The sequence below is a fragment of the Chiloscyllium punctatum genome, chromosome 50, assembly GCF_047496795.1.
Source record: "Chiloscyllium punctatum isolate Juve2018m chromosome 50, sChiPun1.3, whole genome shotgun sequence".
NCBI lineage: Eukaryota > Metazoa > Chordata > Chondrichthyes > Orectolobiformes > Hemiscylliidae > Chiloscyllium > Chiloscyllium punctatum.
Window position 1 is genome coordinate 37,249,810 of NC_092788.1, and position 24,931 is coordinate 37,274,740.

The window sequence follows — 24,931 nt, forward strand, 5'->3', positions numbered from 1 at the left end:
GCACGGTTTGATGTGGAACACGGCCTGCTCAGCTTTGTGCATTTTCCCTGTAGTCAGGTGTGTTTCGTGTTCCGTGTAAACGTGAAAGTCGTCTTGTTTCGAGCAATGTGTGAAATCATTTACAAAGCAAGAATCGAAATTGTAGTAATGTCTAGCAGCTCATGGTTATTTGACCGAAGTGTCCAAGTGTCTCTGCTGTCATGATCGCGTTCGCCTCCCGCGCGGAAAATCGCAAACAGCTCTGCTGTTCCAAAGCGATTTGTGCTTTTACTGGAACCGAATGGAGACTATTATTTCATCGCTGTTGTGAAACAAAGTCCTGCGGTGACTCGACTCGTCGTTATTTGGTTTTCTGTCCAATGGGAAAATCGTTCCAATGAATTTCGGTGTCATATGTTATTGAATTTCTCCCATTTCCTTCATTTCCGTCCTGGAGTCATCAGAAGGAAAAGGTAATCTAATCGAGACTGTGAATGGTGAAATTCACTTTTTATGGCCCGTTCTTATGATGTTCTTTCTATCTCTCTTTTCAGCATTGTCTGGAAAGTGGTGGTGCACTAACGCTGCAGTATGTTTGAAAGAGTAGTTTGGAATTGCCCTGTTTTTAGTTGTGAGATTACTTTATGACTCATGCCCTCGGACTGTGACACATTTAGCATTCATGCATCTCTCTGTCTGAAAATGCATTCGGCATGCCAGTTTTGTTTGTGTTCCGTGAAAAATGCTTTCTGTTTTGCGCTTCGCTCAGCACATTACGAGTTAACAGGGTTTCTGAGGTAAGTTCGAGCAGCAAAACTCCTCAATTGAGGTCTGGGAAAATTTCACGGAGTATGGTCAGTCGGGGCAAAATTAAGGAAGTTGTTCGTATCTGCAGTGTTTCACAATACTACCTTTCCCGTGAGCAGTCGAACAGACTAAACGATTGTGCCACAGACTGCGATGGAAAACTCCGCTAAAAAGTAATCCTTTACAGCCAGTGTTAGCAACAAGACGTTATGGGGGTACACGGCGTGGAAACAGATATTTAGGTGTATCTCATCCATGCTCACCACATAACCAAAATTAAACAAGTCCCGTTCCCCAGCATTTGGCCCCAATCCCTCTAAACCCATCCTGTCCAGAAACTCATCCGATTACCTTTGCAATTTTCTGAGTGTAATAGCCTTCTCCACTTCCTCTGGGAGCTCATTCCATACACGCACATCCTTCTGTGTGGGAAATGTGCCTCAGGTCGTTTGTCAATTTCAGCCCACTCACCTTAAACCTATGCTCTCGAGTTTTCAACTCACCCCAATTTGGGTAAAACACAGAAATACTCAGTTTACAACCCTTCCATAAGATCGTATCGCAGCCGTTCCGCTGCAGGGAAAATCGTCCCAGCTTATTCCACCTCGCCCTCCGGTCCAAACATTGACGAAATCATTGTCTATATATTGTCATCAATCTCACGGCCGCCGCGGCTGGTTTCTGTAGTGTAGTGGTCATCACGTTCGCCTAACACGCGAAAGGTCCCTAGTTCGAAACTGGGCAGAAACTGCTTTGTTCGTCAACTGCAGCCTTTTACATGGACAAGAACGGAGCTTTCTTGCTTGCTTTCCCATCTGCAAACCTGCCTTCGAATTTGCTTGAAAGAATCTGCTCTCGTCGTGAAATGTAAGGCAACTCCATTTAATTACTGTGTAAAGCATTATAAAGTTTTTCTGCAACCTGGTTCTGATGCATATGCCATTCTGTTTGAGAGTGTCCTTGCCGCGTTCTGATCCTTCCACGAAAAGCAGTACCGCATTTGCATTCCTTGCGCAGGCGGCCCGGTTCAAAAGCAGGGAAGAAGCTGCTGCGCTGGTGTCACAGCGCACCACGGATTCCTGAACTTGTCTGTCTGTCAAATGTACCCCAAAGTCGTCTCTGAAAGGCCTCATTTGGAAGCTGTCTGTCGTTATTCAACGCGCGAGAGTTGGTACCAGATTCCTGAATCATATTTTGGGGCAGTTCGCACGTTAGTGGCTCATTCAATCAGCAACAGCAATGAAATAATTTACACTCTCAGAGGAACCTTTGAACTTGTGCTTTCATAGCGCCGCTAATATTAAGGTGCGCCCCGAGATCTAAGCCATGTTGGAACTGAAACGGAGGAATCGACAGAGAGGCTACAGAATGACATCGCATCCATTTGGTTTTCTTTAAATCACTGACGAGCAGGAAAATGTAAAAGGGGAGAGCGAGTGGGGAAGTGAGGCGGTTGCAGCTCTGGTAAAAGTCCTTCTTTGTGATTCACTCCGCAAACAGAGACTTGAAGGTGACTCAGAGGCGTGTGAGCTCTTCACATCGAGATCAAAAAGCACTCAAGGGCAGTTAGCACCTCTTCCGGAGTGGGGGTGGGGTGAGGTAATTACCTTTTGACTTCTGTTACTATGTTCAGAAACTGCCTTTTCGATTGACTTGAACAGAAACTGCATTTCCAATAAGCACCATGGAAGTTAGCAAAATTTATTGAATCGCTTCTCGTCGATTCCCGCACAGGTTTCCGACTCAGTTGGTATCCACGTGGCTCATGTCCAGGAGTGAACATCTCTGCAGCAAATTGCACGGTTAAAGTAAAAGGCACGGAAAGTGGCATCTCGAACCGGCCCCGAGGTCAGAGCATGCTCACAATGTGATCTGTCGTTCTCGGATTGTAATGCGACCTCCGGTTTTAGGGTGGAGAACATTCTTTGGGACCCTTCTTCTGCAAAACAGACACAGTGACTGAATAAATGCTGCACGGTTTGATGTGGAACACGGCCTGCTCAGCTTTGTGCATTTTCCCTGTAGTCAGGTGTGTTTCGTGTTCCGTGTAAACGTGAAAGTCGTCCTGTTTCGAGCAATGTGTGAAATCATTTACAAAGCAAGAATCGAAATTGTAGTAATGTCTAGCAGCTCATGGTTATTTGACCGAAGTGTCCAAGTGTCTCTGCTGTCATGATCGCGTTCGCCTCCCGCGCGGAAAATCGCAAACAGCTCTGCTGTTCCAAAGCGATTTGTGCTTTTACTGGAACCGAATGGAGACTATTATTTCATCGCTGTTGTGAAACAAAGTCCTGCGGTGACTCGACTCGTCGTTATTTGGTTTTCTGTCCAATGGGAAAATCGTTCCAATGAATTTCGGTGTCATATGTTATTGAATTTCTCCCATTTCCTTCATTTCCGTCCTGGAGCCATCAGAAGGAAAAGGTAATCTAATCGAGACTGTGAATGGTGAAATTCACTTTTTATGGCCCGTTCTTATGATGTTCTTTCTATCTCTCTTTTCAGCATTGTCTGGAAAGTGGTGGTGCACTAACGCTGCAGTATGTTTGAAAGAGTAGTTTGGAATTGCCCTGTTTTTAGTTGTGAGATTACTTTATGACTCATGCCCTCGGACTGTGACACATTTAGCATTCATGCATCTCTCTGTCTGAAAATGCATTCGGCATGCCAGTTTTGTTTGTGTTCCGTGAAAAATGCTTTCTGTTTTGCGCTTCGCTCAGCACATTACGAGTTAACAGGGTTTCTGAGGTAACTTCGAGCAGCAAAACTCCTCAATTGAGGTCTGGGAAAATTTCACGGAGTATGGTCAGTCGGGGCAAAATTAAGGAAGTTGTTCGTATCTGCAGTGTTTCACAATACTACCTTTCCCGTGAGCAGTCGAACAGACTAAACGATTGTGCCACAGACTGCGATGGAAAACTCCGCTAAAAAGTAATCCTTTACAGCCAGTGTTAGCAACAAGACGTTATGGGGGTACACGGCGTGGAAACAGATATTTAGGTGTATCTCATCCATGCTCACCACATAACCAAAATTAAACAAGTCCCGTTCCCCAGCATTTGGCCCCAATCCCTCTAAACCCATCCTGTCCAGAAACTCATCCGATTACCTTTGCAATTTTCTGAGTGTAATAGCCTTCTCCACTTCCTCTGGGAGCTCATTCCATACACGCACATCCTTCTGTGTGGGAAATGTGCCTCAGGTCGTTTGTCAATTTCAGCCCACTCACCTTAAACCTATGCTCTCGAGTTTTCAACTCACCCCAATTTGGGTAAAACACAGAAATACTCAGTTTACAACCCTTCCATAAGATCGTATCGCAGCCGTTCCGCTGCAGGGAAAATCGTCCCAGCTTATTCCACCTCGCCCTCCGGTCCAAACATTGACGAAATCATTGTCTATATATTGTCATCAATCTCACGGCCGCCGCGGCTGGTTTCTGTAGTGTAGTGGTCATCACGTTCGCCTAACACGCGAAAGGTCCCTAGTTCGAAACTGGGCAGAAACTGCTTTGTTCGTCAACTGCAGCCTTTTACATGGACAAGAACGGAGCTTTCTTGCTTGCTTTCCCATCTGCAAACCTGCCTTCGAATTTGCTTGAAAGAATCTGCTCTCGTAGTGAAATGTAAGGCAACTCCATTTAATTACTGTGTAAAGCATTATAAAGTTTTTCTGCAACCTGGTTCTGATGCATATGCCATTCTGTTTGAGAGTGTCCTTGCCGCGTTCTGATCCTTCCACGAAAAGCAGTACCGCATTTGCATTCCTTGCGCAGGCGGCCCGGTTCAAAAGCAGGGAAGAAGCTGCTGCGCTGGTGTCACAGCGCACCACGGATTCCTGAACTTGTCTGTCTGTCAAATGTACCCCAAAGTCGTCTCTGAAAGGCCTCATTTGGAAGCTGTCTGTCGTTATTCAACGCGCGAGAGTTGGTACCAGATTCCTGAATCATATTTTGGGGCAGTTCGCACGTTAGTGGCTCATTCAATCAGCAACAGCAATGAAATAATTTACACTCTCAGAGGAACCTTTGAACTTGTGCTTTCATAGCGCCGCTAATATTAAGGTGCGCCCCGAGATCTAAGCCATGTTGGAACTGAAACGGAGGAATCGACAGAGAGGCTACAGAATGACATCGCATCCATTTGGTTTTCTTTAAATCACTGACGAGCAGGAAAATGTAAAAGGGGAGAGCGAGTGGGGAAGTGAGGCGGTTGCAGCTCTGGTAAAAGTCCTTCTTTGTGATTCACTCCGCAAACAGAGACTTGAAGGTGACTCAGAGGCGTGTGAGCTCTTCACATCGAGATCAAAAAGCACTCAAGGGCAGTTAGCACCTCTTCCGGAGTGGGGGTGGGGTGAGGTAATTACCTTTTGACTTCTGTTACTATGTTCAGAAACTGCCTTTTCGATTGACTTGAACAGAAACTGCATTTCCAATAAGCACCATGGAAGTTAGCAAAATTTATTGAATCGCTTCTCGTCGATTCCCGCACAGGTTTCCGACTCAGTTGGTATCCACGTGGCTCATGTCCAGGAGTGAGCATCTCTGCAGCAAATTGCACTGTTAAAGTAAAAGGCACGGAAAGTGGCATCTCGAACCGGCCCCGAGGTCAGAGCATGCTCACAATGTGATGTGTCGTTCTCGGATTGTAATGCGACCTCCGGTTTTAGGGTGGAGAACATTCTTTGGGACCCTTCTTCTGCAAAACAGACACAGTGACTGAATAAATGCTGCACGGTTTGATGTGGAACACGGCCTGCTCAGCTTTGTGCATTTTCCCTGTAGTCAGGTGTGTTTCGTGTTCCGTGTAAACGTGTAAGTCGTCCTGTTTCGAGCAATGTGTGAAATCATTTAGCAAAGCAAGAATCGAAATTGTAGTAATGTCTAGCAGCTCATGGTTATTTGACCGAAGTGTCCAAGTGTCTCTGCTGTCATGATCGCGTTCGCCTCCCGCGCGGAAAATCGCAAACAGCTCTGCTGTTCCAAAGCGATTTGTGCTTTTACTGGAACCGAATGGAGACTATTATTTCATCGCTGTTGTGAAACAAAGTCCTGCGGTGACTCGACTCGTCGTTATTTGGTTTTCTGTCCAATGGGAAAATCGTTCCAATGAATTTCGGTGTCATATGTTATTGAATTTCTCCCATTTCCTTCATTTCCGTCCTGGAGTCATCAGAAGGAAAAGGTAATCTAATCGAGACTGTGAATGGTGAAATTCACTTTTTATGGCCCGTTCTTATGATGTTCTTTCTATCTCTCTTTTCAGCATTGTCTGGAAAGTGGTGGTGCACTAACGCTGCAGTATGTTTGAAAGAGTAGTTTGGAATTGCCCTGTTTTTAGTTGTGAGATTACTTTATGACTCATGCCCTCGGACTGTGACACATTTAGCATTCATGCATCTCTCTGTCTGAAAATGCATTCGGCATGCCAGTTTTGTTTGTGTTCCGTGAAAAATGCTTTCTGTTTTGCGCTTCGCTCAGCACATTACGAGTTAACAGGGTTTCTGAGGTAACTTCGAGCAGCAAAACTCCTCAATTGAGGTCTGGGAAAATTTCACGGAGTATGGTCAGTCGGGGCAAAATTAAGGAAGTTGTTCGTATCTGCAGTGTTTCACAATACTACCTTTCCCGTGAGCAGTCGAACAGACTAAACGATTGTGCCACAGACTGCGATGGAAAACTCCGCTAAAAAGTAATCCTTTACAGCCAGTGTTAGCAACAAGACGTTATGGGGGTACACGGCGTGGAAACAGATATTTAGGTGTATCTCATCCATGCTCACCACATAACCAAAATTAAACAAGTCCCGTTCCCCAGCATTTGGCCCCAATCCCTCTAAACCCATCCTGTCCAGAAACTCATCCGATTACCTTTGCAATTTTCTGAGTGTAATAGCCTTCTCCACTTCCTCTGGGAGCTCATTCCATACACGCACATCCTTCTGTGTGGGAAATGTGCCTCAGGTCGTTTGTCAATTTCAGCCCACTCACCTTAAACCTATGCTCTCGAGTTTTCAACTCACCCCAATTTGGGTAAAACACAGAAATACTCAGTTTACAACCCTTCCATAAGATCGTATCGCAGCCGTTCCGCTGCAGGGAAAATCGTCCCAGCTTATTCCACCTCGCCCTCCGGTCCAAACATTGACGAAATCATTGTCTATATATTGTCATCAATTTCACGGCGACCGCGGCTGGTTTCTGTAGTGTAGTGGTCATCACGTTCGCCTAACACGCGAAAGGTCCCTAGTTCGAAACTGGGCAGAAACTGCTTTGTTCGTCAACTGCAGCCTTTTACATGGACAAGAACGGAGCTTTCTTGCTTGCTTTCCCATCTGCAAACCTGCCTTCGAATTTGCTTGAAAGAATCTGCTCTCGTAGTGAAATGTAAGGCAACTCCATTTAATTACTGTGTAAAGCATTGTAAAGTTTTTCTCCAACCTGGTTCTGATGCATATGCCATTCTGTTTGAGAGTGTCCTTGCCGCGTTCTGATCCTTCCACGAAAAGCAGTACCGCATTTGCATTCCTTGCGCAGGCGGCCCGGTTCAAAGGCAGGGAAGAAGCTGCTGCGCTGGTGTCACAGCGCACCACGGATTCCTGAACTTGTCTGTCTGTCAAATGTACCCCAAAGTCGTCTCTGAAAGGCCTCATTTGGAAGCTGTCTGTCGTTATTCAACGCGCGAGAGTTGGTACCAGATTCCTGAATCATATTTTGGGGCAGTTCGCACGTTAGTGGCTCATTCAATCAGCAACAGCAATGAAATAATTTACACTCTCAGAGGAACCTTTGAACTTGTGCTTTCATAGCGCCGCTAATATTAAGGTGCGCCCCGAGATCTAAGCCATGTTGGAACTGAAACGGAGGAATCGACAGAGAGGCTACAGAATGACATCGCATCCATTTGGTTTTCTTTAAATCACTGACGAGCAGGAAAATGTAAAAGGGGAGAGCGAGTGGGGAAGTGAGGCGGTTGCAGCTCTGGTAAAAGTCCTTCTTTGTGATTCACTCCGCAAACAGAGACTTGAAGGTGACTCAGAGGCGTGTGAGCTCTTCACATCGAGATCAAAAAGCACTCAAGGGCAGTTAGCACCTCTTCCGGAGTGGGGGTGGGGTGAGGTAATTACCTTTTGACTTCTGTTACTATGTTCAGAAACTGCCTTTTCGATTGACTTGAACAGAAACTGCATTTCCAATAAGCACCATGGAAGTTAGCAAAATTTATTGAATCGCTTCTCGTCGATTCCCGCACAGGTTTCCGACTCAGTTGGTATCCACGTGGCTCATGTCCAGGAGTGAACATCTCTGCAGCAAATTGCACGGTTAAAGTAAAAGGCACGGAAAGTGGCATCTCGAACCGGCCCCGAGGTCAGAGCATGCTCACAATGTGATGTGTCGTTCTCGGATTGTAATGCGACCTCCGGTTTTAGGGTGGAGAACATTCTTTGGGACCCTTCTTCTGCAAAACAGACACAGTGACTGAATAAATGCTGCACGGTTTGATGTGGAACACGGCCTGCTCAGCTTTGTGCATTTTCCCTGTAGTCAGGTGTGTTTCGTGTTCCGTGTAAACGTGAAAGTCGTCCTGTTTCGAGCAATGTGTGAAATCATTTACAAAGCAAGAATCGAAATTGTAGTAATGTCTAGCAGCTCATGGTTATTTGACCGAAGTGTCCAAGTGTCTCTGCTGTCATGATCGCGTTCGCCTCCCGCGCGGAAAATCGCAAACAGCTCTGCTGTTCCAAAGCGATTTGTGCTTTTACTGGAACCGAATGGAGACTATTATTTCATCGCTGTTGTGAAACAAAGTCCTGCGGTGACTCGACTCGTCGTTATTTGGTTTTCTGTCCAATGGGAAAATCGTTCCAATGAATTTCGGTGTCATATGTTATTGAATTTCTCCCATTTCCTTCATTTCCGTCCTGGAGTCATCAGAAGGAAAAGGTAATCTAATCGAGACTGTGAATGGTGAAATTCACTTTTTATGGCCCGTTCTTATGATGTTCTTTCTATCTCTCTTTTCAGCATTGTCTGGAAAGTGGTGGTGCACTAACGCTGCAGTATGTTTGAAAGAGTAGTTTGGAATTGCCCTGTTTTTAGTTGTGAGATTACTTTATGACTCATGCCCTCGGACTGTGACACATTTAGCATTCATGCATCTCTCTGTCTGAAAATGCATTCGGCATGCCAGTTTTGTTTGTGTTCCGTGAAAAATGCTTTCTGTTTTGCGCTTCGCTCAGCACATTACGAGTTAACAGGGTTTCTGAGGTAACTTCGAGCAGCAAAACTCCTCAATTGAGGTCTGGGAAAATTTCACGGAGTATGGTCAGTCGGGGCAAAATTAAGGAAGTTGTTCGTATCTGCAGTGTTTCACAATACTACCTTTCCCGTGAGCAGTCGAACAGACTAAACGATTGTGCCACAGACTGCGATGGAAAACTCCGCTAAAAAGTAATCCTTTACAGCCAGTGTTAGCAACAAGACGTTATGGGGGTACACGGCGTGGAAACAGATATTTAGGTGTATCTCATCCATGCTCACCACATAACCAAAATTAAACAAGTCCCGTTCCCCAGCATTTGGCCCCAATCCCTCTAAACCCATCCTGTCCAGAAACTCATCCGATTACCTTTGCAATTTTCTGAGTGTAATAGCCTTCTCCACTTCCTCTGGGAGCTCATTCCATACACGCACATCCTTCTGTGTGGGAAATGTGCCTCAGGTCGTTTGTCAATTTCAGCCCACTCACCTTAAACCTATGCTCTCGAGTTTTCAACTCACCCCAATTTGGGTAAAACACAGAAATACTCAGTTTACAACCCTTCCATAAGATCGTATCGCAGCCGTTCCGCTGCAGGGAAAATCGTCCCAGCTTATTCCACCTCGCCCTCCGGTCCAAACATTGACGAAATCATTGTCTATATATTGTCATCAATCTCACGGCCGCCGCGGCTGGTTTCTGTAGTGTAGTGGTCATCACGTTCGCCTAACACGCGAAAGGTCCCTAGTTCGAAACTGGGCAGAAACTGCTTTGTTCGTCAACTGCAGCCTTTTACATGGACAAGAACGGAGCTTTCTTGCTTGCTTTCCCATCTGCAAACCTGCCTTCGAATTTGCTTGAAAGAATCTGCTCTCGTCGTGAAATGTAAGGCAACTCCATTTAATTACTGTGTAAAGCATTATAAAGTTTTTCTGCAACCTGGTTCTGATGCATATGCCATTCTGTTTGAGAGTGTCCTTGCCGCGTTCTGATCCTTCCACGAAAAGCAGTACCGCATTTGCATTCCTTGCGCAGGCGGCCCGGTTCAAAAGCAGGGAAGAAGCTGCTGCGCTGGTGTCACAGCGCACCACGGATTCCTGAACTTGTCTGTCTGTCAAATGTACCCCAAAGTCGTCTCTGAAAGGCCTCATTTGGAAGCTGTCTGTCGTTATTCAACGCGCGAGAGTTGGTACCAGATTCCTGAATCATATTTTGGGGCAGTTCGCACGTTAGTGGCTCATTCAATCAGCAACAGCAATGAAATAATTTACACTCTCAGAGGAACCTTTGAACTTGTGCTTTCATAGCGCCGCTAATATTAAGGTGCGCCCCGAGATCTAAGCCATGTTGGAACTGAAACGGAGGAATCGACAGAGAGGCTACAGAATGACATCGCATCCATTTGGTTTTCTTTAAATCACTGACGAGCAGGAAAATGTAAAAGGGGAGAGCGAGTGGGGAAGTGAGGCGGTTGCAGCTCTGGTAAAAGTCCTTCTTTGTGATTCACTCCGCAAACAGAGACTTGAAGGTGACTCAGAGGCGTGTGAGCTCTTCACATCGAGATCAAAAAGCACTCAAGGGCAGTTAGCACCTCTTCCGGAGTGGGGGTGGGGTGAGGTAATTACCTTTTGACTTCTGTTACTATGTTCAGAAACTGCCTTTTCGATTGACTTGAACAGAAACTGCATTTCCAATAAGCACCATGGAAGTTAGCAAAATTTATTGAATCGCTTCTCGTCGATTCCCGCACAGGTTTCCGACTCAGTTGGTATCCACGTGGCTCATGTCCAGGAGTGAACATCTCTGCAGCAAATTGCACGGTTAAAGTAAAAGGCACGGAAAGTGGCATCTCGAACCGGCCCCGAGGTCAGAGCATGCTCACAATGTGATCTGTCGTTCTCGGATTGTAATGCGACCTCCGGTTTTAGGGTGGAGAACATTCTTTGGGACCCTTCTTCTGCAAAACAGACACAGTGACTGAATAAATGCTGCACGGTTTGATGTGGAACACGGCCTGCTCAGCTTTGTGCATTTTCCCTGTAGTCAGGTGTGTTTCGTGTTCCGTGTAAACGTGAGAGTCGTCCTGTTTCGAGCAATGTGTGAAATCATTTACAAAGCAAGAATCGAAATTGTAGTAATGTCTAGCAGCTCATGGTTATTTGACCGAAGTGTCCAAGTGTCTCTGCTGTCATGATCGCGTTCGCCTCCCGCGCGGAAAATCGCAAACAGCTCTGCTGTTCCAAAGCGATTTGTGCTTTTACTGGAACCGAATGGAGACTATTATTTCATCGCTGTTGTGAAACAAAGTCCTGCGGTGACTCGACTCGTCGTTATTTGGTTTTCTGTCCAATGGGAAAATCGTTCCAATGAATTTCGGTGTCATATGTTATTGAATTTCTCCCATTTCCTTCATTTCCGTCCTGGAGCCATCAGAAGGAAAAGGTAATCTAATCGAGACTGTGAATGGTGAAATTCACTTTTTATGGCCCGTTCTTATGATGTTCTTTCTATCTCTCTTTTCAGCATTGTCTGGAAAGTGGTGGTGCACTAACGCTGCAGTATGTTTGAAAGAGTAGTTTGGAATTGCCCTGTTTTTAGTTGTGAGATTACTTTATGACTCATGCCCTCGGACTGTGACACATTTAGCATTCATGCATCTCTCTGTCTGAAAATGCATTCGGCATGCCAGTTTTGTTTGTGTTCCGTGAAAAATGCTTTCTGTTTTGCGCTTCGCTCAGCACATTACGAGTTAACAGGGTTTCTGAGGTAACTTCGAGCAGCAAAACTCCTCAATTGAGGTCTGGGAAAATTTCACGGAGTATGGTCAGTCGGGGCAAAATTAAGGAAGTTGTTCGTATCTGCAGTGTTTCACAATACTACCTTTCCCGTGAGCAGTCGAACAGACTAAACGATTGTGCCACAGACTGCGATGGAAAACTCCGCTAAAAAGTAATCCTTTACAGCCAGTGTTAGCAACAAGACGTTATGGGGGTACACGGCGTGGAAACAGATATTTAGGTGTATCTCATCCATGCTCACCACATAACCAAAATTAAACAAGTCCCGTTCCCCAGCATTTGGCCCCAATCCCTCTAAACCCATCCTGTCCAGAAACTCATCCGATTACCTTTGCAATTTTCTGAGTGTAATAGCCTTCTCCACTTCCTCTGGGAGCTCATTCCATACACGCACATCCTTCTGTGTGGGAAATGTGCCTCAGGTCGTTTGTCAATTTCAGCCCACTCACCTTAAACCTATGCTCTCGAGTTTTCAACTCACCCCAATTTGGGTAAAACACAGAAATACTCAGTTTACAACCCTTCCATAAGATCGTATCGCAGCCGTTCCGCTGCAGGGAAAATCGTCCCAGCTTATTCCACCTCGCCCTCCGGTCCAAACATTGACGAAATCATTGTCTATATATTGTCATCAATCTCACGGCCGCCGCGGCTGGTTTCTGTAGTGTAGTGGTCATCACGTTCGCCTAACACGCGAAAGGTCCCTAGTTCGAAACTGGGCAGAAACTGCTTTGTTCGTCAACTGCAGCCTTTTACATGGACAAGAACGGAGCTTTCTTGCTTGCTTTCCCATCTGCAAACCTGCCTTCGAATTTGCTTGAAAGAATCTGCTCTCGTAGTGAAATGTAAGGCAACTCCATTTAATTACTGTGTAAAGCATTATAAAGTTTTTCTGCAACCTGGTTCTGATGCATATGCCATTCTGTTTGAGAGTGTCCTTGCCGCGTTCTGATCCTTCCACGAAAAGCAGTACCGCATTTGCATTCCTTGCGCAGGCGGCCCGGTTCAAAAGCAGGGAAGAAGCTGCTGCGCTGGTGTCACAGCGCACCACGGATTCCTGAACTTGTCTGTCTGTCAAATGTACCCCAAAGTCGTCTCTGAAAGGCCTCATTTGGAAGCTGTCTGTCGTTATTCAACGCGCGAGAGTTGGTACCAGATTCCTGAATCATATTTTGGGGCAGTTCGCACGTTAGTGGCTCATTCAATCAGCAACAGCAATGAAATAATTTACACTCTCAGAGGAACCTTTGAACTTGTGCTTTCATAGCGCCGCTAATATTAAGGTGCGCCCCGAGATCTAAGCCATGTTGGAACTGAAACGGAGGAATCGACAGAGAGGCTACAGAATGACATCGCATCCATTTGGTTTTCTTTAAATCACTGACGAGCAGGAAAATGTAAAAGGGGAGAGCGAGTGGGGAAGTGAGGCGGTTGCAGCTCTGGTAAAAGTCCTTCTTTGTGATTCACTCCGCAAACAGAGACTTGAAGGTGACTCAGAGGCGTGTGAGCTCTTCACATCGAGATCAAAAAGCACTCAAGGGCAGTTAGCACCTCTTCCGGAGTGGGGGTGGGGTGAGGTAATTACCTTTTGACTTCTGTTACTATGTTCAGAAACTGCCTTTTCGATTGACTTGAACAGAAACTGCATTTCCAATAAGCACCATGGAAGTTAGCAAAATTTATTGAATCGCTTCTCGTCGATTCCCGCACAGGTTTCCGACTCAGTTGGTATCCACGTGGCTCATGTCCAGGAGTGAGCATCTCTGCAGCAAATTGCACTGTTAAAGTAAAAGGCACGGAAAGTGGCATCTCGAACCGGCCCCGAGGTCAGAGCATGCTCACAATGTGATGTGTCGTTCTCGGATTGTAATGCGACCTCCGGTTTTAGGGTGGAGAACATTCTTTGGGACCCTTCTTCTGCAAAACAGACACAGTGACTGAATAAATGCTGCACGGTTTGATGTGGAACACGGCCTGCTCAGCTTTGTGCATTTTCCCTGTAGTCAGGTGTGTTTCGTGTTCCGTGTAAACGTGTAAGTCGTCCTGTTTCGAGCAATGTGTGAAATCATTTAGCAAAGCAAGAATCGAAATTGTAGTAATGTCTAGCAGCTCATGGTTATTTGACCGAAGTGTCCAAGTGTCTCTGCTGTCATGATCGCGTTCGCCTCCCGCGCGGAAAATCGCAAACAGCTCTGCTGTTCCAAAGCGATTTGTGCTTTTACTGGAACCGAATGGAGACTATTATTTCATCGCTGTTGTGAAACAAAGTCCTGCGGTGACTCGACTCGTCGTTATTTGGTTTTCTGTCCAATGGGAAAATCGTTCCAATGAATTTCGGTGTCATATGTTATTGAATTTCTCCCATTTCCTTCATTTCCGTCCTGGAGTCATCAGAAGGAAAAGGTAATCTAATCGAGACTGTGAATGGTGAAATTCACTTTTTATGGCCCGTTCTTATGATGTTCTTTCTATCTCTCTTTTCAGCATTGTCTGGAAAGTGGTGGTGCACTAACGCTGCAGTATGTTTGAAAGAGTAGTTTGGAATTGCCCTGTTTTTAGTTGTGAGATTACTTTATGACTCATGCCCTCGGACTGTGACACATTTAGCATTCATGCATCTCTCTGTCTGAAAATGCATTCGGCATGCCAGTTTTGTTTGTGTTCCGTGAAAAATGCTTTCTGTTTTGCGCTTCGCTCAGCACATTACGAGTTAACAGGGTTTCTGAGGTAACTTCGAGCAGCAAAACTCCTCAATTGAGGTCTGGGAAAATTTCACGGAGTATGGTCAGTCGGGGCAAAATTAAGGAAGTTGTTCGTATCTGCAGTGTTTCACAATACTACCTTTCCCGTGAGCAGTCGAACAGACTAAACGATTGTGCCACAGACTGCGATGGAAAACTCCGCTAAAAAGTAATCCTTTACAGCCAGTGTTAGCAACAAGACGTTATGGGGGTACACGGCGTGGAAACAGATATTTAGGTGTATCTCATCCATGCTCACCACATAACCAAAATTAAACAAGTCCCGTTCCCCAGCATTTGGCCCCAATCCCTCTAAACCCATCCTGTCCAGAAACTCATCCGATTACCTTTGCAATTTTCTGAGTGTAATAGCCTTCTCCACTTCCTCTGGGAGCTCATTCCATACACGCACATCCTTCTGTGTGGGAAATGTGCCTCAGGTCGTTTGTCAATTTCAGCCCACTCACCTTAAACCTATGCTCTCGAGTTTTCAACTCACCCCAATTTGGGTAAAACACAGAAATACTCAGTTTACAACCCTTCCATAAGATCGTATCGCAGCCGTTCCGCTGCAGGGAAAATCGTCCCAGCTTATTCCACCTCGCCCTCCGGTCCAAACATTGACGAAATCATTGTCTATATATTGTCATCAATTTCACGGCGACCGCGGCTGGTTTCTGTAGTGTAGTGGTCATCACGTTCGCCTAACACGCGAAAGGTCCCTAGTTCGAAACTGGGCAGAAACTGCTTTGTTCGTCAACTGCAGCCTTTTACATGGACAAGAACGGAGCTTTCTTGCTTGCTTTCCCATCTGCAAACCTGCCTTCGAATTTGCTTGAAAGAATCTGCTCTCGTAGTGAAATGTAAGGCAACTCCATTTAATTACTGTGTAAAGCATTGTAAAGTTTTTCTCCAACCTGGTTCTGATGCATATGCCATTCTGTTTGAGAGTGTCCTTGCCGCGTTCTGATCCTTCCACGAAAAGCAGTACCGCATTTGCATTCCTTGCGCAGGCGGCCCGGTTCAAAAGCAGGGAAGAAGCTGCTGCGCTGGTGTCACAGCGCACCACGGATTCCTGAACTTGTCTGTCTGTCAAATGTACCCCAAAGTCGTCTCTGAAAGGCCTCATTTGGAAGCTGTCTGTCGTTATTCAACGCGCGAGAGTTGGTACCAGATTCCTGAATCATATTTTGGGGCAGTTCGCACGTTAGTGGCTCATTCAATCAGCAACAGCAATGAAATAATTTACACTCTCAGAGGAACCTTTGAACTTGTGCTTTCATAGCGCCGCTAATATTAAGGTGCGCCCCGAGATCTAAGCCATGTTGGAACTGAAACGGAGGAATCGACAGAGAGGCTACAGAATGACATCGCATCCATTTGGTTTTCTTTAAATCACTGACGAGCAGGAAAATGTAAAAGGGGAGAGCGAGTGGGGAAGTGAGGCGGTTGCAGCTCTGGTAAAAGTCCTTCTTTGTGATTCACTCCGCAAACAGAGACTTGAAGGTGACTCAGAGGCGTGTGAGCTCTTCACATCGAGATCAAAAAGCACTCAAGGGCAGTTAGCACCTCTTCCGGAGTGGGGGTGGGGTGAGGTAATTACCTTTTGACTTCTGTTACTATGTTCAGAAACTGCCTTTTCGATTGACTTGAACAGAAACTGCATTTCCAATAAGCACCATGGAAGTTAGCAAAATTTATTGAATCGCTTCTCGTCGATTCCCGCACAGGTTTCCGACTCAGTTGGTATCCACGTGGCTCATGTCCAGGAGTGAGCATCTCTGCAGCAAATTGCACTGTTAAAGTAAAAGGCACGGAAAGTGGCATCTCGAACCGGCCCCGAGGTCAGAGCATGCTCACAATGTGATGTGTCGTTCTCGGATTGTAATGCGACCTCCGGTTTTAGGGTGGAGAACATTCTTTGGGACCCTTCTTCTGCAAAACAGACACAGTGACTGAATAAATGCTGCACGGTTTGATGTGGAACACGGCCTGCTCAGCTTTGTGCATTTTCCCTGTAGTCAGGTGTGTTTCGTGTTCCGTGTAAACGTGAAAGTCGTCCTGTTTCGAGCAATGTGTGAAATCATTTAGCAAAGCAAGAATCGAAATTGTAGTAATGTCTAGCAGCTCATGGTTATTTGACCGAAGTGTCCAAGTGTCTCTGCTGTCATGATCGCGTTCGCCTCCCGCGCGGAAAATCGCAAACAGCTCTGCTGTTCCAAAGCGATTTGTGCTTTTACTGGAACCGAATGGAGACTATTATTTCATCGCTGTTGTGAAACAAAGTCCTGCGGTGACTCGACTCGTCGTTATTTGGTTTTCTGTCCAATGGGAAAATCGTTCCAATGAATTTCGGTGTCATATGTTATTGAATTTCTCCCATTTCCTTCATTTCCGTCCTGGAGTCATCAGAAGGAAAAGGTAATCTAATCGAGACTGTGAATGGTGAAATTCACTTTTTATGGCCCGTTCTTATGATGTTCTTTCTATCTCTCTTTTCAGCATTGTCTGGAAAGTGGTGGTGCACTAACGCTGCAGTATGTTTGAAAGAGTAGTTTGGAATTGCCCTGTTTTTAGTTGTGAGATTACTTTATGACTCATGCCCTCGGACTGTGACACATTTAGCATTCATGCATCTCTCTGTCTGAAAATGCATTCGGCATGCCAGTTTTGTTTGTGTTCCGTGAAAAATGCTTTCTGTTTTGCGATTCGCTCAGCACATTACGAGTTAACAGGGTTTCTGAGGTAACTTCGAGCAGCAAAACTCCTCAATTGAGGTCTGGGAAAATTTCACGGAGTATGGTCAGTCGGGGCAAAATTAAGGAAGTTGTTCGTATCTGCAGTGTTTCACAATACTACCTTTCCCGTGAGCAGTCGAACAGACTAAACGATTGTGCCACAGACTGCGATGGAAAACTCCGCTAAAAAGTAATCCTTTACAGCCAGTGTTAGCAACAAGACGTTATGGGGGTACACGGCGTGGAAACAGATATTTAGGTGTATCTCATCCATGCTCACCACATAACCAAAATTAAACAACTCCCGTTCCCCAGCATTTGGCCCCAATCCCTCTAAACCTATCCTGTCCAGAAACTCATCCGATTACCTTTGCAATTTTCTGAGTGTAATAGCCTTCTCCACTTCCTCTGGGAGCTCATTCCATACACGCACAACCTTCTGTGTGGGAAATGTGCCTCAGGTCGTTTGTCAATTTCAGCCCACTCACCTTAAACCTATGCTCTCGAGTTTTCAACTCACCCCAATTTGGGTTAAACACAGAAATACTCAGTTTACAACCCTTCCATAAGATCGTATCGCAGCCGTTCCGCTGCAGGGAAAGTCGTCCCAGCTTATTACACCTCGCCCTCCGGTCCAAACATTGACGAAATCATTGTCTATATATTGTCATCAATCTCACGGCAGCCGCGGCTGGTTTCTGTAGTGTAGTGGTCATCACGTTCGCCTAACACGCGAAAGGTCCCTAGTTCGAAACTGGGCAGAAACTGCTTTGTTCGTCAACTGCAGCCTTTTACATGGACAAGAACGGAGCTTTCTTGCTTGCTTTCCCATCTGCAAACCTGCCTTCGAATTTGCTTGAAAGAATCTGCTCTCGTAGTGAAATGTAAGGCAACTCCATTTAATTACTGTGTAAAGCATTATAAAGTTTTTCTGCAACCTGGTTCTGATGCATATGCCATTCTGTTTGAGAGTGTCCTTGCCGCGTTCTGATCCTTCCACGAAAAGCAGTACCGCATTTGCATTCCTTGCGCAGGCGGCCCGGTTCAAAGGCAGGGAAGAAGCTGCTGCGCTGGTGTCACAGCGCACCACGGATTCCTGAACTTGTCTGTCTGTCAAATGTACCCCAAAGTCGTCTCTGAAAGGCCTCATTTGGAAGCTGTCTGTCGTTATTCAACGCGCGAGAGTTGGTACCAGATTCCTGAATCATATTTTGGGGCAGTTCGCACGTTAGTGGCTCATTCAATCAGCAACAGCAATGAAATAATTTACACTCTCAGAGGAACCTTTGAACTTGTGCTTTCATAGCGCCGCTAATATTAAGGTGCGCCCCGAGATCTAAGCCATGTTGGAACTGAAACGGAGGAATCGACAGAGAGGCTACAGAATGACATCGCATCCATTTGGTTTTCTTTAAATCACTGACGAGCAGGAAAATGTAAAAGGGGAGAGCGAGTGGGGAAGTGAGGCGGTTGCAGCTCTGGTAAAAGTCCTTCTTTGTGATTCACTCCGCAAACAGAGACTTGAAGGTGACTCAGAGGCGTGTGAGCTCTTCACATCGAGATCAAAAAGCACTCAAGGGCAGTTAGCACCTCTTCCGGAGTGGGGGTGGGGTGAGGTAATTACCTTTTGACTTCTGTTACTATGTTCAGAAACTGCCTTTTCGATTGACTTGAACAGAAACTGCATTTCCAATAAGCACCATGGAAGTTAGCAAAATTTATTGAATCGCTTCTCGTCGATTCCCGCACAGGTTTCCGACTCAGTTGGTATCCACGTGGCTCATGTCCAGGAGTGAGCATCTCTGCAGCAAATTGCACTGTTAAAGTAAAAGGCACGGAAAGTGGCATCTCGAACCGGCCCCGAGGTCAGAGCATGCTCACAATGTGATGTGTCGTTCTCGGATTGTAATGCGACCTCCGGTTTTAGGGTGGAGAACATTCTTTGGGACCCTTCTTCTGCAAAACAGACACAGTGACTGAATAAATGCTGCACGGTTTGATGTGGAACACGGCCTGCTCAGCTTTGAGCATTTTCCCTGTAGTCAGGTGTGTTTCGTGTTCCGTGTAAACGTGAAAGTCGTCCTGTTTCGAGCAATGTGTGAAATCATTTACAAAGCAAGAATCGAAATTGTAGTAATGTCTAGCAGCTCATGGTTATTTGACCGAAGTGTCCAAGTGTCTCTGCTGTCATGATCGCGTTCGCCTCCCGCGCGGAAAATCGCAAACAGCTCTGCTGTTCCAAAGCGATTTGTGCTTTTACTGGAACCGAATGGAGACTATTATTTCATCGCTGTTGTGAAACAAAGTCCTGCGGTGACTCGACTCGTCGTTATTTGGTTTTCTGTCCAATGGGAAAATCGTTCCAATGAATTTCGGTGTCATATGTTATTGAATTTCTCCCATTTCCTTCATTTCCGTCCTGGAGTCATCAGAAGGAAAAGGTAATCTAATCGAGACTGTGAATGGTGAAATTCACTTTTTATGGCCCGTTCTTATGATGTTCTTTCTATCTCTCTTTTCAGCATTGTCTGGAAAGTGGTGGTGCACTAACGCTGCAGTATGTTTGAAAGAGTAGTTTGGAATTGCCCTGTTTTTAGTTGTGAGATTACTTTATGACTCATGCCCTCGGACTGTGACACATTTAGCATTCATGCATCTCTCTGTCTGAAAATGCATTCGGCATGCCAGTTTTGTTTGTGTTCCGTGAAAAATGCTTTCTGTTTTGCGCTTCGCTCAGCACATTACGAGTTAACAGGGTTTCTGAGGTAAGTTCGAGCAGCAAAACTCCTCAATTGAGGTCTGGGAAAATTTCACGGAGTATGGTCAGTCGGGGCAAAATTAAGGAAGTTGTTCGTATCTGCAGTGTTTCACAATACTACCTTTCCCGTGAGCAGTCGAACAGACTAAACGATTGTGCCACAGACTGCGATGGAAAACTCCGCTAAAAAGTAATCCTTTACAGCCAGTGTTAGCAACAAGACGTTATGGGGGTACACGGCGTGGAAACAGATATTTAGGTGTATCTCATCCATGCTCACCACGTAACCAAAATTAAACAAGTCCCGTTCCCCAGCATTTGGCCCCAATCCCTCTAAACCCATCCTGTCCAGAAACTCATCCGATTACCTTTGCAATTTTCTGAGTGTAATAGCCTTCTCCACTTCCTCTGGGAGCTCATTCCATACACGCACATCCTTCTGTGTGGGAAATGTGCCTCAGGTCGTTTGTCAATTTCAGCCCACTCACCTTAAACCTATGCTCTCGAGTTTTCAACTCACCCCAATTTGGGTAAAACACAGAAATACTCAGTTTACAACCCTTCCATAAGATCGTATCGCAGCCGTTCCGCTGCAGGGAAAATCGTCCCAGCTTATTCCACCTCGCCCTCCGGTCCAAACATTGACGAAATCATTGTCTATATATTGTCATCAATCTCACGGCCGCCGCGGCTGGTTTCTGTAGTGTAGTGGTCATCACGTTCGCCTAACACGCGAAAGGTCCCTAGTTCGAAACTGGGCAGAAACTGCTTTGTTCGTCAACTGTAGCCTTTTACATGGACAAGAACGGAGCTTTCTTGCTTGCTTTCCCATCTGCAAACCTGCCTTCGAATTTGCTTGAAAGAATCTGCTCTCGTAGTGAAATGTAAGGCAACTCCATTTAATTACTGTGTAAAGCATTATAAAGTTTTTCTGCAACCTGGTTCTGATGCATATGCCATTCTGTTTGAGAGTGTCCTTGCCGCGTTCTGATCCTTCCACGAAAAGCAGTACCGCATTTGCATTCCTTGCGCAGGCGGCCCGGTTCAAAAGCAGGGAAGAAGCTGCTGCGCTGGTGTCACAGCGCACCACGGATTCCTGAACTTGTCTGTCTGTCAAATGTACCCCAAAGTCGTCTCTGAAAGGCCTCATTTGGAAGCTGTCTGTCGTTATTCAACGCGCGAGAGTTGGTACCAGATTCCTGAATCATATTTTGGGGCAGTTCGCACGTTAGTGGCTCATTCAATCAGCAACAGCAATGAAATAATTTACACTCTCAGAGGAACCTTTGAACTTGTGCTTTCATAGCGCCGCTAATATTAAGGTGCGCCCCGAGATCTAAGCCATGTTGGAACTGAAACGGAGGAATCGACAGAGAGGCTACAGAATGACATCGCATCCATTTGGTTTTCTTTAAATCACTGACGAGCAGGAAAATGTAAAAGGGGAGAGCGAGTGGGGAAGTGAGGCGGTTGCAGCTCTGGTAAAAGTCCTTCTTTGTGATTCACTCCGCAAACAGAGACTTGAAGGTGACTCAGAGGCGTGTGAGCTCTTCACATCGAGATCAAAAAGCACTCAAGGGCAGTTAGCACCTCTTCCGGAGTGGGGGTGGGGTGAGGTAATTACCTTTTGACTTCTGTTACTATGTTCAGAAACTGCCTTTTCGATTGACTTGAACAGAAACTGCATTTCCAATAAGCACCATGGAAGTTAGCAAAATTTATTGAATCGCTTCTCGTCGATTCCCGCACAGGTTTCCGACTCAGTTGGTATCCACGTGGCTCATGTCCAGGAGTGAACATCTCTGCAGCAAATTGCACGGTTAAAGTAAAAGGCACGGAAAGTGGCATCTCGAACCGGCCCCGAGGTCAGAGCATGCTCACAATGTGATCTGTCGTTCTCGGATTGTAATGCGACCTCCGGTTTTAGGGTGGAGAACATTCTTTGGGACCCTTCTTCTGCAAAACAGACACAGTGACTGAATAAATGCTGCACGGTTTGATGTGGAACACGGCCTGCTCAGCTTTGTGCATTTTCCCTGTAGTCAGGTGTGTTTCGTGTTCCGTGTAAACGGGAAAGTCGTCCTGTTTCGAGCAATGTGTGAAATCATTTACAAAGCAAGAATCGAAATTGTAGTAATGTCTAGCAGCTCATGGTTATTTGACCGAAGTGTCCAAGTGTCTCTGCTGTCATGATCGCGTTCGCCTCCCGCGCGGAAAATCGCAAACAGCTCTGCTGTTCCAAAGCGATTTGTGCTTTTACTGGAACCGAATGGAGACTATTATTTCATCGCTGTTGTGAAACAAAGTCCTGCGGTGACTCGACTCGTCGTTATTTGGTTTTCTGTCCAATGGGAAAATCGTTCCAATGAATTTCGGTGTCATATGTTATTGAATTTCTCCCATTTCCTTCATTTCCGTCCTGGAGTCATCAGAAGGAAAAGGTAATCTAATCGAGACTGTGAATGGTGAAATTCACTTTTTATGGCCCGTTCTTATGATGTTCTTTCTATCTCTCTTTTCAGCATTGTCTGGAAAGTGGTGGTGCACTAACGCTGCAGTATGTTTGAAAGAGTAGTTTGGAATTGCCCTGTTTTTAGTTGTGAGATTACTTCATGACTCATGCCCTCGGACTGTGACACATTTAGCATTCATGCATCTCTCTGTCTGAAAATGCATTCGGCATGCCAGTTTTGTTTGTGTTCCGTGAAAAATGCTTTCTGTTTTGCGCTTCGCTCAGCACATTACGAGTTAACAGGGTTTCTGAGGTAAGTTCGAGCAGCAAAACTCCTCAATTGAGGTCTGGGAAAATTTCACGGAGTATGGTCAGTCGGGGCAAAATTAAGGAAGTTGTTCGTATCTGCAGTGTTTCACAATACTACCTTTCCCGTGAGCAGTCGAACAGACTAAACGATTGTGCCACAGACTGCGATGGAAAACTCCGCTAAAAAGTAATCCTTTACAGCCAGTGTTAGCAACAAGACGTTATGGGGGTACACGGCGTGGAAACAGATATTTAGGTGTATCACATCCATGCTCACCACATAACCAAAATTAAACAAGTCCCGTTCCCCAGCATTTGGCCCCAATCCCTCTAAACCCATCCTGTCCAGAAACTCATCCGATTACCTTTGCAATTTTCTGAGTGTAATAGCCTTCTCCACTTCCTCTGGGAGCTCATTCCATACACGCACATCCTTCTGTGTGGGAAATGTGCCTCAGGTCGTTTGTCAATTTCAGCCCACTCACCTTAAACCTATGCTCTCGAGTTTTCAACTCACCCCAATTTGGGTAAAACACAGAAATACTCAGTTTACAACCCTTCCATAAGATCGTATCGCAGCCGTTCCGCTGCAGGGAAAATCGTCCCAGCTTATTCCACCTCGCCCTCCGGTCCAAACATTGACGAAATCATTGTCTATATATTGTCATCAATCTCACGGCCGCCGCGGCTGGTTTCTGTAGTGTAGTGGTCATCACGTTCGCCTAACACGCGAAAGGTCCCTAGTTCGAAACTGGGCAGAAACTGCTTTGTTCGTCAACTGCAGCCTTTTACATGGACAAGAACGGAGCTTTCTTGCTTGCTTTCCCATCTGCAAACCTGCCTTCGAATTTGCTTGAAAGAATCTGCTCTCGTAGTGAAATGTAAGGCAACTCCATTTAATTACTGTGTAAAGCATTATAAAGTTTTTCTCCAACCTGGTTCTGATGCATATGCCATTCTGTTTGAGAGTGTCCTTGCCGCGTTCTGATCCTTCCACGAAAAGCAGTACCGCATTTGCATTCCTTGCGCAGGCGGCCCGGTTCAAAGGCAGGGAAGAAGCTGCTGCGCTGGTGTCACAGCGCACCACGGATTCCTGAACTTGTCTGTCTGTCAAATGTACCCCAAAGTCGTCTCTGAAAGGCCTCATTTGGAAGCTGTCTGTCGTTATTCAACGCGCGAGAGTTGGTACCAGATTCCTGAATCATATTTTGGGGCAGTTCGCACGTTAGTGGCTCATTCAATCAGCAACAGCAATGAAATAATTTACACTCTCAGAGGAACCTTTGAACTTGTGCGTTCATAGCGCCGCTAATATTAAGGTGCGCCCCGATATCTAAGCCATGTTGGAACTGAAACGGAGGAATCGACAGAGAGGCTACAGAATGACATCGCATCCATTTGGTTTTCTTTAAATCACTGACGAGCAGGAAAATGTAAAAGGGGAGAGCGAGTGGGGAAGTGAGGCGGTTGCAGCTCTGGTAAAAGTCCTTCTTTGTGATTCACTCCGCAAACAGAGACTTGAAGGTGACTCAGAGGCGTGTGAGCTCTTCACATCGAGATCAAAAAGCACTCAAGGGCAGTTAGCACCTCTTCCGGAGTGGGGGTGGGGTGAGGTAATTACCTTTTGACTTCTGTTACGATGTTCAGAAACTGCCTTTTCGATTGACTTGAACAGAAACTGCATTTCCAATAAGCACCATGGAAGTTAGCAAAATTTATTGAATCGCTTCTCGTCGATTCCCGCACAGGTTTCCGACTCAGTTGGTATCCACGTGGCTCATGTCCAGGAGTGAACATCTCTGCAGCAAATTGCACGGTTAAAGTAAAAGGCACGGAAAGTGGCATCTCGAACCGGCCCCGAGGTCAGAGCATGCTCACAATGTGATGTGTCGTTCTCGGATTGTAATGCGACCTCCGGTTTTAGGGTGGAGAACATTCTTTGGGACCGTTCTTCTGCAAAACAGACACAGTGACTGAATAAATGCTGCACGGTTTGATGTGGAACACGGCCTGCTCAGCTTTGTGCATTTTCCCTGTAGTCAGGTGTGTTTCGTGTTCCGTGTAAACGTGAAAGTCGTCCTGTTTCGAGCAA

General features: G+C 45.8%; 9 non-coding genes across 9 annotated transcripts; all 9 read left to right on the forward strand.

The window, feature by feature from the left end:
• Positions 1-1,463: 1,463 nt before the first annotated feature.
• Positions 1,464-1,536, forward strand: trnav-aac (transfer RNA valine (anticodon AAC)). The gene has a single exon. It is a non-coding gene; the product is annotated as a tRNA-Val (tRNA).
• Positions 1,537-4,221: 2,685 nt separating this feature from the next.
• On the forward strand, positions 4,222-4,294 carry trnav-aac (transfer RNA valine (anticodon AAC)). The gene has a single exon. It is a non-coding gene; the product is annotated as a tRNA-Val (tRNA).
• A 2,686-nt stretch (positions 4,295-6,980) lies between these two features.
• trnav-aac (transfer RNA valine (anticodon AAC)) lies at positions 6,981-7,053 on the forward strand. Its single transcript has one exon. It is a non-coding gene; the product is annotated as a tRNA-Val (tRNA).
• Positions 7,054-9,738: 2,685 nt separating this feature from the next.
• On the forward strand, positions 9,739-9,811 carry trnav-aac (transfer RNA valine (anticodon AAC)). The gene has a single exon. It is a non-coding gene; the product is annotated as a tRNA-Val (tRNA).
• Positions 9,812-12,496: 2,685 nt separating this feature from the next.
• Positions 12,497-12,569, forward strand: trnav-aac (transfer RNA valine (anticodon AAC)). Its single transcript has one exon. It is a non-coding gene; the product is annotated as a tRNA-Val (tRNA).
• A 2,686-nt stretch (positions 12,570-15,255) lies between these two features.
• Positions 15,256-15,328, forward strand: trnav-aac (transfer RNA valine (anticodon AAC)). Its single transcript has one exon. It is a non-coding gene; the product is annotated as a tRNA-Val (tRNA).
• A 2,686-nt stretch (positions 15,329-18,014) lies between these two features.
• Positions 18,015-18,087, forward strand: trnav-aac (transfer RNA valine (anticodon AAC)). Its single transcript has one exon. It is a non-coding gene; the product is annotated as a tRNA-Val (tRNA).
• A 2,685-nt stretch (positions 18,088-20,772) lies between these two features.
• trnav-aac (transfer RNA valine (anticodon AAC)) lies at positions 20,773-20,845 on the forward strand. Its single transcript has one exon. It is a non-coding gene; the product is annotated as a tRNA-Val (tRNA).
• A 2,685-nt stretch (positions 20,846-23,530) lies between these two features.
• Positions 23,531-23,603, forward strand: trnav-aac (transfer RNA valine (anticodon AAC)). The gene has a single exon. It is a non-coding gene; the product is annotated as a tRNA-Val (tRNA).
• The last annotated feature ends 1,328 nt before the right edge of the window (positions 23,604-24,931 follow it).